Raw genomic sequence first — 16,456 nt, forward strand, 5'->3', positions numbered from 1 at the left:
CAAGCAACAGCATGCGGCCCGCTACAAACACGCTTGAAAACACATCCCTGTTGGTCCCAATCACAAGAGAATGTGAAGGCCCAGAGGTTCTGCACTTGCTTTCTGGGCGGCTTCAATTTGCTCTTTCTTGGGTCATTGTGCTTTGCAAGGTGTTGCAAAGTCTTTTTACCTTAAGAAATGTTGGAAAGGGGGTTTTGATGAATGGGTACTGTCTGTAGCACTGTGCTGGAACAAATGAAACTTGCCAATAATGTGGTCCTTTGTGGAATTCTCTGACTCCTCCCCCTCAAGGAAGACTATATCATAGAGTTTTCCCCACACAGGCTGATAGAGAATACTTAAGCCATAATGCTCTGCAGCACTACAGCCAATCTACATTAGATTGCCTCCCCCACTGGCCAGTTGACACTGCCCACCCCAATTATTCATCCCTCACCCCCCCTACAGGTTGCAGCCCTTTGCCCTGGCCTTTGCGCACCCCTCTGCCCTCAGGTCATTGGTCACTGACTCCACACTTAAGTCGTGCAGACCACATGGTTTGGTCTTTTGTCTCTGGTCCCTTTGGCGTGGTGTATGTAATAAAACCCTTGCTGGAATATATCATGCAAAGACCCTTCCTGTTTCCTCTGCTGAGCTATCTCTGGCATGTGTGTGTGCATGGACATGAAATGTCTGTTCTTGTGGCCTTACTCTGAGTGGCTTCTTCTCAAAGTAGGTTGCAGCATTTCTACCACCTTGCAACGCTACAACAGTTCTTTGTTTGTAGCAGACCTGCCAGGATGTATATAGCTCAAGTCCTTGCTGCCCTATTAACCTGTGACCCTTGCAGTCATTCAGCCTTCAGAGACATCTCAGTTAGTGTTCACAAAGATGCAATGACAGTAAGAGTCACTTCCCAGCCTAGTGTTAAAAGGAGGTGATGCTGTATCGATGAGGGAAATATGTTGGGAGATCTGTTCCCCAGTATGTTTGGAAAAGAAAACTTACATCACCATCATTGTGGTAATTAGGGTTTGGTGCCAATGTTTTCTCAAGTGACTCCCACAGTGTTGCCTGTCCCCAGGCTTAATGTAGGTGAGGTCATTTTGTGTTATTTAAGTCTGTGTTCACATCATGTGGTGTCTCCCATAATCATTCCACAAGTCAACAACAAGACTTCTGGAGTAAATCCTTTCAAATGGCTAAGGATTTTCCTATGTTCCCTCCTCCTTCACTATCCTCACAACTTCATAGTTTCTTGCACCCAGAGTTCTGAACTTTATTGTACACTGTCTTTAAAGCTTCCCTGAACAGCCTTTGGGGTTCAGCTGCAACTTTGTTGTATTTGTTGTTGTATTTGTTAGCTAGTTTTAAAACGCAGCTTGATGCAACAGGAGGTGGAGAATTAGACAGCATTGGGACACAGTACAGCTTTTCGAAAGATACAGTATGTACTCAGGCAGGGCTTTTGTGCTGCCCTGTTGCCTTCCTACCTCTGTTTCCCCATGAGGGAGTAAACTCTAAATGAAGAGACCATTAGTTGTGCTCGGAGAAATACGCTATTGCTTTCCATGGGCACTTTATGCCATCTAGTGGCAGCAACGTCTTCGTGTACTTCTTAGGCACGATACAAAACTGTTGGTTGTACGACTCCTCCTCCATCAAGCAGCAAGGTGCAACTCTCCATCCATGCTACTGACTGTACTGCTGTGGTGAAGGGTCAGGAGACTCGATGGAATGGTCAGGTTGGGTGAAGTATCCAGTGTCAAGTAAAACCACGGGAGTGCTCAAAATCGGTGCTTTTCTGAAGCTTAATGAAGTTGTGAGATAATTAACCAAATACTCATTATGTGATCATATGGAAGCCTGCTTGCTGATTTAGGGATGTATTCTGGAAGGTAACAAGTCTTATGAGGAATGACTGAGGGAACTGGGCTTGTTTAGCCTAGAGAAAAGGAAACAACAGGGAGACCTTATCGCTTTCCATGATGATCTGAAAAGGAAATTGTGTCCCAGGTAACAAGTCATAGAACAAAAGGAAATGCTTCAAGTTGTACCAGGCGAGGTTGATACTGGATAATAGGAAAAAATTCTTCACAGAAGGGTTTCTCAAGCATTGGAGCAGGCTGCCTAGGGAAGTGACTGAGTCACCATCTCTGGAACTACTTAAAAGATGTGCAGAAGTGGCACTCAGGGACATTGTTCAGTGGTGGACTTGGCAGTACTGGCTTAGTAATTGGAGTTGACAACCTTAAGGGTCTTTTTCAACCTAAACAATCCTGCAATTCTATGACTGTCGAGCCTCTAAAATGAAAAGCTGTATTTTGATGGGAGTGTGTATTTCATAAGTGCCTCCCATAATCATTAGGTATGCTGTGCCTCTGAAATTCAGCAGTAATGTTGCACATGTAGTTACTTAAAACAGCTCCACAACAGTGATGCCAAGTTGCTTTAGAGGAATTATCTTCATTGAAATACAGTTCTGCACATCTTAGGGGTTGTATGTGGCCATTTTTCTGAGCTTCCATACACTTTTGAACCAGGATATGAACTAGAACTAGGTTTGTCTTTATTGATGACTTGTTCTATCATCTGATATGAGGCTATGAAAATATGTGTCTTTTCACATCCAGAAATTAGAGACCTGCTTTTTGTTGCTCCATATCTGAAACATGCTGTAATTCCACCAGTTTGCAAGCGATAGGAATAATATCCATTCATATTACTGCTGAGGAACTGAGTCCTGGCATGGGTGGTACATGCAAAAAATCCATTGCACATAAATCTGTGGTTCATTGGAATAGTTGTTTCACACAGGAGAAGACATGACATAAAGTGCATATATTTGTGGATTATTTTGGGCATGTTCTGATTTCCCCAAAAGTAACCTTGGAGTAGTCCAGATTAAAAAACAGGGGGCAACACCTGGGAACAATCTTGCAAAACCTCACTGAAATGGCCAAATACTCTTCAGGAGGTTATATGTCTGAAAAGTACTATGCAACACCTACCTTTGGTAAGCAGGCTTTTTAGACAATAAACTTTGCTTTAAACCAAGCATTATTTCCCACAATGCAGAAATACTGTGCAGAATACAGTCCAGTCAAAAGGAATATTCAAATCACAGCTCAAAGTTGCATTGCACTGGAGAAGGGAAACTAAGGTTTCTAATCTAAAGAAATGGAGGGTTCTAATCTACATTACATGATAGGGTAACTTTCTTAGGATAATTAGATTATGTTGTTGTAGCTAGATTTGCACCCATAAGCATGTGAGCTTGTTTAGCAGTATCTTCAGCTTGTTCACCAGGACAACATGAGGATAAGACTCTTACCCCACCATGTTTGCTGTGTGACTACAGAGCTGTTTCCCCACTGAACTCTAGTGGCTTGCTTCTCCTGTGTGTGAAACTTGTTAATTTGCTTTACCCTATGGAAACTTCACAGATGGCTACTCCCTAGTTACTAAACTCTTTGCAGATGTTTAGTTGATATATGTTTGTTTAGCAAGCATATGTGGTGATATAGGATGATCCTGCCCCTGTGCTTTTGCTTTCCACTCAGAATGAAAGAGTTGCCCTTATTCCTTCATGGGCTTTCCCTTTTAAAGTGATTGACTGGTTTCCACCTGAAGCAGTTGTGGGAAAAAAACAGCCAAAACAACCCACAGGCTCAGGGTAATAGCTTTAGATATGGATATTAGCAGCTGTTTGCAAAGTTAATTGGTTTCCACCCGAACATGGTCATTTGTTCCCCCATAATTCTGAGACAGTGCCACTAAACAATACCTCGAACCAGCTTTACCAGTCTGGCTGAATCCAGGGGGTGTGAATGGTCCAGCCCAAATGCTGCACAGTATAACGAATTCATATGTTTTCCATGCATCTTCTTGGGATGAGCATTTTATTTATAGAAATGTATTACTTCAAGACAAGAACTTCAGCTGAAGTTAAAGAAGGCTAGAAAAGAAAAAAAGAATACCAATAACAGGTATCTTGAAAGTGTATTTTGTTATTAGGATACTGACTTTTTCATAAGTCAAAGACTTAATGTGCTGATACATAAGGAGCCCAACAAACATCAATATTACAAATGTACTCACATAAATAGTCCCAGTAAATAAGCTAAATTGCCTGCTGTAGATCATCTGCCCTTTTTTTTTTTTTTTTTTTTTTTGTGGGTGTGGAATAGCTAAATAGTGTACCAATCTGGGGCAGAGCCCTTATCTTAGAGAAGCTGAGAAACTGTACCTGTAAGAGTGATATAAAGAAATGGCAAATTCTTCTCTTGAAGTCATACTTTTAATTAAAAGATAAGTAGCTAGAAATGGTGAAACAACTCTCCTCCTTCTGTGGTTAGTGCTCAGCTGGCTGGTATTCTCTGAGCTGGACAGTCACTCTCTTTTATTGATGTGTATTTGGTATTGGATAGTATGCTGAATCCAGTTAGCTCTTTCTTAACACCTTTCCCCATATTTTCAGTTACTTAACCACTCCTTGTTTCTCACTTCATTGTTGAATGGCCATGTGGCTCACTATATCTGTACAGACCTTGCTGCAAAAGGCATTGAGTGTTCCACTGCTATTGTAGAGTTATAATAGTTTAGGTTTTACAAGTCCAACCTGTAACTAGAGGAAAAATGGACATTTATAATTTTATGGGCCTACCAGTGATTACTGGATGGACAACCATCTTTTCAGTAACTGTGGTAAGAAGTAAATAAGCGACAAATACCAAGATGTCTAATGAAATACAATGCAGCATTTCCACAGATTGCAAGATTCTGGTTTGCCATTACATTTTATTAAAATGTAATTAAAGGGCAGAAAAGAATAGAATGACCCATACAATGTACAAGCTAGAAACCTAACTAGATGAATTTATTTTTCAGCATCACATTTCCAAAACCACCAGCTTCTGTATTTTAAACTCTAAATAATGTAATGTTATTGAAAGACAGGGTATGAATTTTACATAAGCTAATGAAAGAACTACTTTTGATGATGAAAATATTAAATGTGTAAGAAAAACATTTTATAAATGTTATGGAAGAACTGGGTATATTTCTTTGTTTTGTCTCTGGGTACTGCTGTTATGCCAGGTATATATTCTTGTTTGATTGGTTTCTATTAACAATATATTTAAGTCAGTAATCACAAATCAGTCATTTTCTTCTTAGTTACAAAGACTGGAGCTTTCATTGCATGTTGCTATAGATTTCAAATTACAGTGGTGTATTGTATACACTTTGTATTATTTGTGTCTTTATATACACAATAAATATGCACGTATGTAGTTGAGTAAGTATATATATAAAATACAATTAATAGTCTGCTGAAAAGTTGTAGCTAACTTTGGAATACAATCCTTGTTGTTTTTAAAGGAATTGTGGTGTTAGACTACTTGGGAAGAATCTCCTTTGTTTTGTTTATACAGCATACAAGCAAACAAGCCCCAACAAAAATGAAATTCAGTGTTGTGATAATTAATTCTAATTCATCAAGGATCAAATTCAGAAAAGAATATTTTTCTCCTTATTCCAAGAGGGGATAAAGAAGGATAGAAGAAGTACATTTTCTTATATAAAAGCCAAAGAGATATATTTGAAGTGCCTCGTTTGTCATATGTGTATTATCACGTCAGAAGGCTCTCTGTGCCTAGCAGCTATGTGCAACATAGAGTGAGGGGGTCAGTAGTGAATACTAGTGCTGTTCCCAGAGATCTGATGGCTGTTGCTAACCTCTTTACGAGGTTGCTTTTGTTTGTTCTCAGGGAAAGATGTTATGGAGATTTTGATTCTACTTAATTTCAGTAATATATCTCTAGGCTTGACCACAGTGAAAAAAAAAAGGAGTGTCATTATTACTGTCACTGTCCCCTAGGGACAGCTTACCTGTCCTGTCTGTTCAGTACTTTGTCTGCAAGAGGCTTTGGCTTAGTTGTGTCCCACCCTAGCAATCAGGATGCTAGCTAGATAGCTGAATTCCTTCAGTTCCCACTGGAGATTTTTATTTGTATATTGTGCATTCCGTTGTTTTCAGAAGTCTTGGCGAGCTCTGGGGATGAATGAACATGAATGTTTATGAAGAACCACTAGATTTCCATATTATTTGGCATTATCTTAATGCACCTTTGTGTTTCCTGGGGTTTTACTTGGCTGGCCACTTCTTCTTTGTCACAGAAATACAACATGTAATCATCAGTAGAGTATACAAATTTAATTATTTCTTCCTGATTTTTTTTTCCACAGATCCCCAGGGTCTGTGATTTACTACTGAACTACTAGCTGTGCTATGTCTGTCAAACAGCTCTGGAGTAATGGTTTATGGCAAAATAGCAAGCTGTACAGCAGATTATTTAAGATTAACAATACTGGCCTCTCATTCCTTGTATGTTCAAGTTCAGTTGAGTGGCAACACAAATTAATTAGCAGGTGCACTGATATGAAGAGAGCAGACAAAAACAGGTGTAAAGAAGGACTGTAAGAGAAGAAATTACATAGGGGGATACTCAAGAGAAAAAATATTTAAAAGAGACCAGTACATACAGTCTGTAAAATGTTCATAATTTGGATCAGTCTTAGCTGTAAAGATGGGGAACAGTGTGTCTGTATTTCCACACAGAGCAGACCTGTTTTGAATTTTAAGGGAACAGCAGCCAAACTTCTTCAAGGTCGACTTCTTTTGAAGTAAAACCTCAGGTACCTCAGACACACAGCAATTGGATGCAGGCTGAATATAGGCTTCAACATTCTTTGACTTAGTGGACTCAAGGACCATAATTAGTATGTCTAGGTTGGTCAATAGCAGAGAAAAAAGTCATTGTCCATAGACAGCATGGATAACTAGTGTGGTTATTCTGGTCCCAACAGTCTAAGAGACAGGCTACCCATCCAGTTTTCATTGAGATAGTTGGAATAACAGGTCTCTATGTCCTGATGTTGGTTGACACATCTAAATATTAAATCCTTCAAATCAGCACTAGCATCCTCTCTTTCTCCAAGACAGACTACCTGAGATCTGCAGACAGTACCTCTGATACAACCACAGGAATACAATCTCCTTGGTCACCTGGTGATGACTAAACTTCTCACTTGCTGTGGTCACGCTTTCTGCTTCCAGAAAGCAGTGCCACCCATGAAGCCCAGCAAGGTTTCACTTCCCTCTTCACTTTAGCAGCACCCTTCTCTCCCTCAAAAACCCTTGAGGGCTGTCACTGACTGTAAGATGTATGACATCACTGAACAAAACACCACTCAAAACACAGCAGTCTATGTGTCTATACCAGTCTATATATCTCCAATATCTTCTGCCTTTGCATAAAAACAGGGCAGAAGAGTTACAAGAACTCCTATGTCAGCATTGCAAGAAAAGTCTTGTTTATAACACAGAATAGTCCGTGGAAGAGCACTGACTTTCTAACAAAACAGTTACTGTAAGACACTTTCTGACCATTTCCACAAGTCTTTGGTCAAAATCTGTGGAAGGTTTTGTCCAGAACAAAAAGACCCATGTCTTTTTTCATGTATGGAGAGCACTGTGTTATCTTGAGAAAATTATTTGTAGCCCAAGTTTGGAACTATTTTCACAGCTGCTGTATTGAGTTAAAACGTGCTTGGAGGCAGACAGCTATTCTGAGAGCTACATCACCCATTACCTGTGAATATTTAGAAATCTCTGCAGCTGGGTTACTAGAAAGGCAAACCTGCGCATTCATTCAAGGTGTTTCTTTGGAGCAGTGGAACAGAATTTCCACGTGAAAAATAACAACCAAGAGTTAAATTGTCCTGCTAGCAGGAGGTTGGGTTCTTTCACTGAGCTGGTAATTTTCCCCAAATATGTGATAAGGGCTAAGATCTCATCTCTGACCCTTTAGCTCAGTTTTTTGAAGATCTCAGATAGTTAATTATAAGTTCTTTCTGCATCGGTAGATCTCACAATGTCTCATGCAGTAACCAGTGGTAAACTATAGAAAAGCTGTTCCACAAACCTATTCCTTGTAGCCGGATAAAAAGGGAGGATGGCCACAGCTGATCAATTGGAAGGTGAGAGAGGTTAATTATTTTTGCCTGTTTGCTCAATACGAGCCTTTTCAGGCCTCTGGAAGGAGACACTGTAGAAAATTAAGTGTCACAGAAAATAATTTCCCTGGTGAATTAGTTTATTTACACTCCATGCATATGCCCTGTAACAAAGAGGCAGGGATGAGGCTCAGGGGCACTGCTTCATCTCTGTTGGAACAGTGTGAAGCCTTGCTTTCCATGGAGGCTCTTTTCTCAGGCTGGGGAGCACCACTGGGTAACCTGTGAGCCCAGACAAAGCACCACAATTTTTGCTAAGACCGTGCTGTCACCCAACAGAGAAATCTCTGGCAGAAGGCGTAAGCCAAGCCAGCCTGGGGCATCATTCCTGTGTAGTGACAGAGCCATGTCTGTTGCCACTGCCCACAGGTCTACATTTAACAAATATAGTTGTTTGGTTCCTGGGATGAACCTGTTCATGGCTCAGTAGTAGGGCATAGGAGGGAGAAGCTCAAGACAAGTCCGTCTGTAGAGACATCCCGCTCTTGACCTCCATGGGCTCAGCTTCCACTGAAGTGGAAGCTTTTGGTGTGTTTCTATAAGATAGAGCTGCTAGAAGAGCAGGTAAATTCAGTGGTGCATTTCCTTTAGAGAGAATTACGCAGTGATCATTGGAGCTCAAAATTCTTATTTAGTTAGCAGCTTTTGGCTTCCTATTTTATATGTATAATCTCTGTTCTGACTTTTTGTTATCATGGCAGATTATCAATCATATTTTGGGAAGAAGTGTTAAAGCAAAATTGTACAAACTTGCATTTTATTAACATTTTCCATTTTTTACATAAAAGTGAGTTTTCTTCTATATTTCCTTTGTATTCAAATCCCTCTGGAAGATATATTTCCAATAAATACACTATCTGAAAGGTAACACAGATGCCTGATGCCAGATGGGAGCTGTTGCCTGCTCCAGTATATCCTTCACTATCCAGCTGGTAATGTTAGGGATACTCCTAAGGGAGAAATGTAGAACACAGCCACATTTAGAAAATTCAGGTTTTCTACAATAGTAACCTTCAGTTTGAATTTTAGGGCTCAAGTGTACTGTTATTATTGTAACACATCCTGCAGTGCAATTCCTGAAATTCTATAATTTAATGAGTTAAACAAAAATGAGTGGATTTTAAACAATTTATATGGAAAAAAAGATTAGACTAGCAATTTTCAGCTTAGAGAAATGGTAATTAACTACTATGCTAATTTTAGAGTGGATGAAACAGTCCTGATCAGCCCTATGGACAGTACATGGTACCAAAATAGATATGAGGAAATCCTGCCATCACTATACATACATACTTACGGTAAGGTGATGCAGGAGATGCTTGCAGGCCTTCCCTGATCTCTACTGGAGATTTGATTAAGAGCTGCCAGGCTGCTGGTTGTCTCTTGGCATGCAAATGTATGGCACAAGGCTTTTTTGAACCAGCCAGGTTGGAAACCTTACACTCTAAAAGTAAGGCAGCATTGTTTGGGCTAGTGTGCATGAGCAGAGGTTTGTGTAAATATGGGCTGGGTACTGCATATGGGACCCAAGCTAAAATCTGGATAAACACTGACCTCTCCTCTGTGGGAACACCAGTTTATCTGGAGATAGACTCAGTGTTTCTGCCTGACATTAGTTGGAACAAAGCAGTGTAACCTCTGGTAGGATGCCAGAGAGATAGGGAGGCGTACACCTTTTCTCTGTAACTTTTTTTCTTGCATTCAGATGTTACTACATGATGCCTCAGATTTAACAGAATGGCATTTGCCACAGGGAAAGAATTTTTTCAAATAAATAAAAATAATCATAAAAAGAAAGAGATCTAATTTAATCATAAATCATTGCGTTAAAAATGAATGAAACTGTTCTGAACACACATATTAACAGACTTTTATTGCTACATTGCCTTGCTTTGTTATGTATTCATCCATTAGTCACTAATTTGATCCTCCTAATCATTAGTGTTAATTAATGAGGTGGGGCTGTTCCAGAATGTCAGTGAGAGATTTAAAATATTTATAATTGCTGAACTAGTACAGGATATTTTCAGCAATACTGAAACTCTACTTTTATAGAATCATATCATCAGAATATCCAGAATCCAGCATTCATCATAACAATAAGCTGTATTGTCTTCTTTTTATGCCAAAACACAATGACACAAGTCATGCAGGTTTTTTACCACAGATGATGTGTATGGAAATGGAATTTTTTCTGTCTTTTAAGTCATTTAAAAGAGCAGTTTTGTAACTTGATCACAGGTGATAGGTGGATTTTGAGACAGAGAAGGAAAGCAGAAGATAAGCATGACATCTTTCTCCATCTGTCTTTTGGGCATATCAGCTACTCATCTATAATAAGCAAAATTTTATGCTTCCTTTCTCTTTCTCTTGGTATGCTCCACTGTAGTTTTTCAGTTGGGTTTTCATTATCTCAGGTGATGAAAAGCAGGTAAGATAAAAACAAAGACCTTGATGTTAATATTTTTGATACTGTAATTTGGTTGCATCGGAAAGGCAATGCCAAGTTATTTGCTAATGTAGGAGGACTCTAAACAGAATGGAGTTCTTCAGATTTTCAGTCCTTTTTTCACAAGGCATATGAGTGGAAGTTCTCAGATTACCTATTCAACTTCAGTAACTTGCAAATTACTCCTGAGAGCATTGTAATGTGTTACACAAAAATTGATGGATAGAGAACACAAGGAAGGCTTTAACAGAGATCAGGAAAGTGCACATGGGAAGACAGTGGGGGCCAGGCAAGACCAGAATCTGAGATTTTAGGAAGTTTCCCTCCAGAAAGTGATTTTTTAAGGTGACAGAGTAATTTACTTGAGAATGGAGACATTTTAGGGTTTGCTAATATTGGGAGTGACTTTACAATAAATTTTTCTACTCAGACTGCTTCTTACATTGATGCAGTTAAATGTTTTGATTCCTGTTAAATAGCCCTACTCAGTATTAGTTATCTCTTTTATTTCAAGCTACAAAAGCATAACATGAAACACATGCCCACAGGACAACTTCCTAAGATGGAGAACAAGACTATATTATGCACCCTTCAAAATTCTGTAATGATGTGATCTATAATACAAATTAGGTTATTTGTAGTACTCTAATGACACGAGTCTTATTGTTACCTTCTAGTGAGCAATGTATTTCTTTCTTTACATATAAAATCTTCTGCATAGATCAATTTTGTCTGATTTGGCAGACAAATAATATAATTCTATTCCTTCTTTACTCCTGCTGTATGTAAACTACTAACCCTAGCAATATACAAAGGCAGACTTTTTGTATTAATTATTACTCAGTTGCAGCCTGGGAACAGTATTAATCAAGATGAAGTCTGGTATCACTCCTTCCAAATGCATGCATTTTGTGTGCTGTATTGTTGAGATTAGGATCATACTGGATAGTGTTTCTCTATTAAAGTTTTATGTTGCATCATCTTCTGTATTTCATGGGATTATGAAGGAACTCACTGAAGCCAGGCAATCTTAAAAAGAATATGGTCTAGATGTGCTTCACTGTGGTGAAGAAAGAATTTTAGCTCTCTTATTAGCCCTCAGTCCTCATTTTCTGGTTTTCCTTTGCAATGCTGACAGCTGACCCAACCTTCGTTGCTCAGGGTGAGCCTTTTCTTTAGCTTCTCTTATGTGGATATGCATAAGTGGATGGCATGGCCCTCTTTTGCTAGGTCTGCTTCTATCCCTGCATTCCAGTGAAAGTGGGGAAGGGACCATGTGCAGTGCAGGAGATGGGTGCTTGGAGGGGGTTGCAGGATTGATACACTTCTATATAAAAGAAGGATGATATGGTGGTTTAAATCCTAGCTGGAAAATTAAACACACCCAAGCTTCTCCCTTTCCCCTTCCCCTTCTGATAATGGAGGAACACTAGGACACATTATGAATTGGAATAACAATTTACTGAAAATAGCAATAACCACAGCAATATTAATAACAAAAAGCGTACAAAAGAGACAGAGTGTTTTACCCACAGAAGGATATTCACCACCAAGCAAGCAAGAGCACTTCCCTAAGGTAGGGCCCTGTGTGGTTTTCCAGATGAAGGCAATATGGCAACTGGCCCTGCACTGGGGCCATGTGGTATTTGGGAAGACAGGAGCAATGTGGCTAATGAGAGCTTCCACAGCTTAATGCTCCCATTGCCCTGTCTGACAAAGCAACGGAGACCTAGGGCAAACAAACCCCCTCAGAAACAAGATCATCTGTACTGTGCCATGCTGCAGGCTCAGACTGCTCTGAGCAGCTGCCTCCAGCACTGGTGTCATTCCACTGGGGCTTGTGCTCTACACAGCTTGGCCCTGCACTGCCACCAGTGTGCTTGGGGCAGCATCTCAGGTTCACTATCATACAAATGCTATTTATAGATCATATTCGAGCAAAACTAGCTTGGAGGTTAAGTAAGTGCAAATAAGTATTGTGGAAAAGTCTGTACATTTCAGAAATATATTTCTCATTTCCATTGTCTTATGTCATGACTTCAAATACATTATATTGTACCAGCTTTTGGAAGATGGGTAAATGTTGCAAGAACACCTACCTCTTAGTCATGATAAGTTAATTGCATGAGATGCGTGTGAACTACAGGGCAAATGAATTTGTTGTGTTGATATTTTTGTGGAAATCCAAGTCATAACCAGACACAGGTATAGCAGCAGGGATGAGGCTTTATTCTTTCCATTAGGATCAGCTGACACAAAACATATTTTTCCACTGATGTCTGTACTGTACAGCTGCATAGCTGCCCCCCCTCCCCTCTCTCTCCCCCTCTTTGGATCAGGACTCTTTTCATCCCTGTTATAATGCTGTAGGCTGCCATGTCCTGTGCTGAAGTTAAATACATCCTGGCATCAAATGTAAGAAATAGATGAGGATACTGTCAGACATATTTAATTTAAGTCATTAGTATTATCCATTGCTGTAATCAATCTGCTGGGTTGTTTTTTGTTATGCTGCAGCTTGCTTGCTGCTTTTATTCACTAGCCCAGCGTAACACTGGATTTGATGCAGGTGCAGAGCCGTGCTGCATTTCCCTCACAGCGCCACTCTGACATAAATTGATGGATGGCTTGGAAGACATTTTAAACAGCAGGGAAAAGGCAACAGCTATTGCAGTTTAGGAGATATAAATGGGAGAAAGGGGTCAAAATATAATATTCTTCTGTAAGAGGGGGGAGGAAAGGAGATACTGTAAAGTAGTCAGGGAATGTTTAAACATTGTACAATTATATACAGTATATTTAAGCTGGTAGGTTGTTGTTAATGAAGAAACTATAGTAGTGGGGATGGGAAAATTTTAAAGCTCTTATAAAGCTATTATCTATCAAAAGTGATAAAAAATAGGGAAGCAAGTACTTTAATATGCTATCAGACATCAGTGACAGTTGCTAGGTTCAGTAAAACTCTTGCTGATTCAGAAATTAGGCCACTGAGAAATCTGATGTCGGTGATTTGCATGAGCTTGAAGTAGATCAATTCACCAGTGTTTTTACCTTTGTTGATTCCTACAGCTGAATCAGACAGAGTAATACACTGGAACAGGCAACTGAATGAAATTGGGATCACCAAGTTATGTACAAATAAGGCTATTTTGAAGCTAACAGATTTAGAATAAACTAGTTTTAATATTAAACACTGTCTTTCAGTTACAAAACAAGCAATTTTGGTCCCTTGTAACAGCTTTGGGGCTAGGAAGTGACAACAATACCCTTCCACAGATTTTCATACTGTAATTACAGAATGTTCATACATCTGAAACATCACAGACATGCATTGCAAAGCTACTGGCTACTTTAAAGCTTAAGAGAAGAGGAATCTCAAAGAGTCAGAAAGCATGTATTTGCAATGTTAAAAGAGGATGGATTTATATATTCAGGACAGATAGAAGTCCTTTTTCCAACACAGAGGACTCAGAGGATTTAAGTACACAGCTCTGTGGCTGTGTTTTCCAGAGCCAATAGCAAATGCCATAATGAGACTTTGTGTCACTGACAAAATACCTTTTCAGTCTGAGGTCCCTGTTCCCATCTATACTAATGATGGGTATTTTTCTCCATAAGTAGTCCCAGGAAGGCTTTCAGGGGCACAAGGAGCCTTTCTTCCCTACCAAAGGCATCAGGCCCAGCACCATGTAACCAAAGCACAGCTGTGCTTCAGCAGCCCTGTCTTCTATGCTGCAGTTTGTTTCCTTTGCCTGTAATGGCTCTAAGCTATGTGCTTGCTGCACCAGCTGCAGCAGGATGAAAGAAGTAGAAAAAGCTTGTGCTGAACCTGCCTCTTCCCAGATTTGCTTTGGGGAAGGTGCCTGTGTAGTTTCAGGACACATGCACTCAGCAGCATGCATCCGAGTCCTTGTAGTCTTACCCCATTTTATTGTTGTGCAGCAACACTGATTTCAGTACTTAAATGGGTTTTATCCTGTCTCAGCCCTAGAACTTCTGTCCACCGGTGAAGTCCTGATGGATATGCCAGAGACCTGTGGAAGAGAAGAGTTTGGTCTGCTGTAACGTAGTTCGTGTTTTGTGAACTCATTAGGCATGCATGTGCCCCACATCAGACTGATGCTACCCAGGCACTGCCCTGCTTTGCTTGTTCACCAGTGAGTTTGAGAGTTCAGAAGTCATTAAATTGACTAGAGCATTTGTAGCTCAGACTTAACCTGTACAGGAGCAGGAGTTAGTTCTTTGATCCTCAGCAAATGATTTAAAATACTTGTGCCTCATTCCATCCACCTGTGAGAATAGAAACAGTGCTATTTCTCAGACCCCAAGATTTTAGGAATACATGTTCCTCAAATTAGAAGCTATATCAGTAGGAGCCAATAAGTATATTAAATAGACACTGAAGAGACTGGACTAAAAAAGTGCTGGTGGACCCAAGACCTATACTGGCAGCTCAGCATTTTCTGTCATAAATATAATCTTCCTTCCTTACAGGAGACAGTCCAAAGACTTCCTCTTAATGAGTGACATATAAATCATATAAAGGAATGCTTTTTGAATAAGCCAAATTATCAAATCAGCTCTACTGATCTGAATAATGCTGACCTGAGGGGTACTATTCTCCTGTGCATTTAATGTTGAGTTATCAAACTGCATTTGCAAGGTACAGTATTACTTGGATGCATATATCTTGTTTTCTATAGCCGTGTCATCTGTTTCACATGTATTTGTGAAAAGGGGTGCTTGCTTCATGTAAGTATATGTTCTTTCACTTGCAATAAAACCTCAGTGGGGTGAGACTGGGTGATGGAGAAGAATATAGAAAGGAAAGAAAAGTAGATGAAAGGAAAAGAAAAATTCTTAAGAGTGCAAATGCAGTCATTACAAAGTTTCTTGCATATAAAATTTCAGGTAGCAATAAATGAATGCAGTAGATGAACCTGAATGAGTCACAAAAAGTCACAAAAATCTCAGTGGCAGGAATGCATTAAAAAACCTTTATAAAAGTAATCAGTTACTTACCCTTTAACAAGATAAAGAAAAACTAAGATACATGCATGAAAAGCACTTAGTTTCACCTAGCCATGATTCCAGGAAAAAAGAAGGAAAAAGGAATTCATGGATTTGCTTAATTTTTATCAAACCCCTTTATATTTTTCTATTTTATTTTTTCTGGTATATGTTTTCTAGTTTAGTCAAAATATTGGGCAGCTAGAAAAAGGAAGCAGCATGTAATATTTGAAAAATGCTTGGTAACATGCATTCATTTTTTCTAATGCTTTCTGTCACAATGGACTGCAAACATCTTTTATGTTTTCTTACATTTTCCAAAGATTAAAAAAACATCTTGCTGGAACAGCTCATTGTCCCATTGCAAGTGAGGTCAAGATCGGGATGTTTCAATAGCTCAGTTGGGAGAGCATTAGACTGAACAAAAAAAAAAAAAAAAAGACATGCTACACGCTTCTTTCAGCATATTAGATGCAAAACTGAGTTCTTAACTAAATGAGTTTATTCATGTCAATTTGGTTTTTATAACTTAGTGTTTTATAATGTTATTCCACTTATATTTTTGTTAGCATATGTTGGTTAGGTTTATGGCCTGGATGTGGTAAGTAGCTATTTAAATATTCAACTAATCTTTTCAAAGTTACTTGGACTGCTTGCAAACTTTAGATTAAGAGGAAGAAACACTTGGGCTGGTTTTAGCCCCATCCCAGCAGTTATTTCTCAACATGAAAAGAATAACTAGATTACTTTTTGCAGTTTCTTTCCAAAGCACTTAAGGTTAAATACTGCAAAATGTCTAAGTTTCCAGTTATAAAGCTAGAGTTGCTGTTAGATTAAAACATTACGTGTTCATTGACAAAGGCATACAGAAAAGTTGCTGTTTATACATTTTGATGCTGTTTTATTTTTCCTCATGTTTTTAAAGGTGCATGATATTCT

The sequence above is a fragment of the Vidua chalybeata genome, chromosome 5, assembly GCF_026979565.1.
Source record: "Vidua chalybeata isolate OUT-0048 chromosome 5, bVidCha1 merged haplotype, whole genome shotgun sequence".
NCBI classification, from domain to species: Eukaryota; Metazoa; Chordata; class Aves; order Passeriformes; family Viduidae; genus Vidua; species Vidua chalybeata.